Below are 4,363 nucleotides of genomic sequence, written 5' to 3'. Positions count from 1 at the left end.
CCGGTTTATTTTTCGCAAATCGATGCGCCGCGCGCGAGTCTCCGCTTCATTATGATACCGCAATTTACGTCGCTTTTTCTTTCTCTCTCTCTCTCTCTCTCTCTCTCTCTCATATTCCAACTATCGCGCTCGCGGACGAACATCCATTTTATTCTTTCATAAGAATTATCATCGCGAAACCGTAAGAGCGGCGCTTGCGAGGAGCGACGCGAGTCAAAGGGAAGAGAGTTCGATCGCCATCAAACTCACGTGCGTTTGCTTAATCCATTATGCATCTTGCCTAATCGATTTAACTGCGGAGCGATATCGATCCTAATGAAACCTCAGCGTAAGAGCGGTGATCGATAATCGCGATTAGATCGGCTGAACGTGGGTCAATTCGGTTATCGCGCGAGCAACGCGCGAGACTTTCAGTCGTTCTGGAATGGAACACCGAAGGCTAATTTAATTCAAGCCTCAATTATCGGTCGTACCGATCCCCCAGGCGGCACTAACTTTCGCCCCTCGATGTGGCGCCGTTCCCAAAGGAGACGCCCTAGGAATAGGCGTGTAATATAACTGCATGAGTCTCCAGCCTTGTACTATATCTCTTTATCTTCGTGTATGACATTTCATCGTGAGAATCGAACGGGAAAAGAAATCGATTTCGCAACGAAACTACAGTTTTCGCATCTAACCAATTTTAGTTATTTTACAAATCAGTCGATCTAGTTATTTTATATCGAATATTATTTATCATTTATTACACTGAGAAAAAAATTTACTAAATCATAATAATATTTTTTCCACAGTTCTAAACACATTTAATTACAGTAAATGAATATTTACTTAATAAAAGAATGATAATTGAATAAAAAATAAATGATTCTTGTACCAAAGAAGTAAATATAAATATATGCTTTAATAAATATTTATCAAAATTTTATATATTTTTTCACTATATGTATTCGTTTAATAGCAAAAATATATTAAAAAATATATATTAATTAAATAATCGATTAAATTGCTTAAATATTAATCTTCGAAATTATCACGTAATATCCTGCGTATTACAAAATATTACGAAACATTCGCGAAACAGATTGATCTCAGAATAAGCGTGGACAACAAAAGTTTTAACACTTTTTTTATTATTGAAGTAAGTCGAGTTCTATTATAAAGTACTCCGTTATTGCATCAACTCCCGATGTATTATTACGGATCTGGCGTTAAATTAAAGTCGACAACATTTACTATTCTAAGGATCTAAAAGGCAATTCCATTTTTCGAGATTCCTGTCAAGTTTCCCACTCTATAACAGCACCGGTAATTTGCACGAGCTCGGGGACTTCCTAAATTTCTCAAAGTAGTCTCTTTTGAAACGTTCCGCGGGATGGTGCAGCTAGGAGGACGTCCCCAAGATGCCGTCATTGTCTGTACCTCGACTCGGCACAGGGAGTTTGAGAATGACGAGCGAAAAAGAGGGAAGAAGAGGATGAAGTACAAAAGTCGACGGCGCGGCGCGGCGGAGGAAACGCATTCGCTCGTGGAAGAAAGAGAGTTCCCTGCCGTCTCTCCACCTGCCGATCATTTGACTTTATAATCGAGTCAGCCTCGTTCAATTACAATGGAATTTCTCGTGGAATTTGCCGCAAACAGTACGCGATTCAGTGCGACCCGATCGTGCACCCCGGTAAATATTCGCCCGGTCGGCACTCTGCACCGGATGCATAAGCCGTGCGCGACGAATGATTTTCAAGCTCATGATTAATTCACGGATGGCAAGCGCTGTTAGTTCCGCAAAAGGCGGAAATGTTGCTTAACCGGTCGGTATCATAAACGAAAAATACGTTCGCCGCATACTCGAGTAATACTCTCCCTCCTCCTCGCGATATTATTATTACGTTGTGTAAGTAACATCAATATCGCATTAACGCTAGAATTTGATGTAATATTACGATGCGCACATATTCGAGATCACTCGTCGTTGTTGACGCATTCCATTATTCTCAAATAAACACGCATAGAAATCACCGCGAATTTCATATTCCTATGTAATAATATTCATAATGTTGTTGTGCGCGGTTAGAGAGAAGGAGAGAAAGAGAGAAAACGGTATGAAACATTTATCAGGGTACGCGGCGAGGTGAAATTCAATGGAAAATAGGAAATCGGGATTCGACGAGAGGACACTCGTCCCAGGCCAAGCCTGTTTTCCTAAATACTAGGGAATGTTTATCAAGTAAACACATCTGGATGCATACGATCGGTGCAGCCGTATCTGTTCAATATTTTATGCTAAAACAACCGACGAACTTGATCACACGCACGGACGCGTAGGCCATCACCGCTCATCTACTCGTTAATGTATTCATTAGAGAGGGTGTTCTGTATCTCGTCGTTCATGATCGTTTAATCCAGAAATATTGCCGTGTTTTTTTTTTATTACGACATGAATTATGATGCGCATCTCAACTCACTGCAATTAAAATACATCGTTGGTGAAAACATTGCCTAGAAATAATTTTGTCATCTACAGAAGAAATTTGAATTTAACGAGAAAATAATCATCTTTATAAGAAAATAATCTATTCTTAACATAGAAATACTCTATTCTTAGATTTGTTACAATACGGCGTGTATTTCTAATATGTTATATTTGAATAAAATAAAAAAGTGATGTTGTTACTAACGAAATTGTGTACGTAATATTGGATCGGGGAAAAAGTTTCTTCGTATTTTTTAATTCAAAATTGTACATACAATATCTTTGTCAAAAATGAACGAAATTTAAATTAAAAAAAAAAAAGATTTTAAAGCTTGAAATCTACTTTCGAAAGGTTACTATATTTTTTTGAATTTCTGTTAATTTTTATATTTAAAAAACTACGAGCCGAAAAAGATGAAAAATTTTCTTTTCACTTTGGAGATCTCTCACGTGCCTAAAAAAAATTTACGAAAATTTTTGATTACCTATCGTGAAAGCTTTCTCTACAAAATCATTTTTTTTTAAATGTTCGTATGATTTTTTTCTTCCTGAGTTATCCGCGAGTTAAGTAAAAGAGTATTCTGACTTTGATTGCTCATAACTTCAAAAAAAATTATATCGTAATTTAAAAAACAGATTCTTAAAGCTGAAACTTCGCTCTAGCGAATGATATAATTGTAACGAAAATTTCGTAACAAATGAAAAAACTTTTGTAAAAAAATTTTTTTAAATATGAAACTTTTTCCCCAATCCAATAGTTAATGTCTGATGTATCTTGTTGAGAAATGTAATGTTAGCAGTCTCGTTTTTCCTCTTCGTTTCGTGTTCAATTCGTGTTCATTGTCCACAGCACGACATGAATGATTAAAGAGCTTTAACCGAAAGTTTCCGATCTCGAAAAAATGCGGACGTAATTTGCGTACGATTGATGTGGCGGCGTTAAAGCGTTAAAAAGCCGTTCGGTGGCCGCCAATGGCCCTTTCAGTTATTCTAGAATCAGACAACAAAGCCGCGGAGGGCTTCTCACTGATATCGCGCCTCTGCGAGCGAAAATAAGCGCGATCGAAACACGTAATGGGGGTACGTCATGCTGACCGCAGATAACATGGTTGGACTGACCACCCATGAATAGTTGAACGAATATCGCCGAATAGCGGTGATTTTCGGACGGCCGGAAGTGCGCCTTTTGATGTCCGTTATAAACGTTAAATCGATTAGACGAGGGCAAGCTTTTACGCGCCGGGCGCAAATCGCGTTTCGAGCACGCGGCACGCGAAACAGTGCCGCGAATCACGATCGTCAAATCAGAAATTCCATTTAATCTAACCGGTCGCGCGAGGATAACGCATCTCGTTCATTTCTTCCACGTGATTTACTTTCGCAGGATATTGTAATGCCGCGCTATGTTACATTATAAATAATAGAGGGAAAATGCGAGGTAGCGAGTACATGTACCAAATATTTCGTGAAATTGCAGTACTTATATTCTAGTAGATGAGCTTTTATGTCGCGCAACGCGATGCTACGTGTCACACGTGTCGAAGCTTTCTGGTAAAGCACACAAGGGCATTTTATTTCGGCAAAATCTGCAAGCCGACAATCACTATCGACGTGTATTTACAGTCAGTTTAATGCAGCCGATATTCCGTCCCATCTATCGGTATATGTATACATAACAACGCTAGAAAATCGATGGTACTGCATTAGTAACTCAAGACTTTGCATCGCGAATTTCCGCAAAACGACTGATTTCGAGTTATTACGTTCAGATATTTAATTCACTTGGCCTCGTAAGAGTTCATCTTATCTAATTCAAGAGAGAGAGGAGGGGGGGAGGGAGAGGGGAAAGAGAGAGAGAGAGAGAGAGAGAGAGAGAGAGAGAGAGAGAGAGAGAGA

This window comes from Atta cephalotes (genome assembly GCF_000143395.1).
Source record: "Atta cephalotes unplaced genomic scaffold scaffold00086, whole genome shotgun sequence".
In the NCBI taxonomy this organism is placed as follows: Eukaryota; Metazoa; Arthropoda; class Insecta; order Hymenoptera; family Formicidae; genus Atta; species Atta cephalotes.
Note: the sequence above shows the minus strand (reverse complement) of the source record.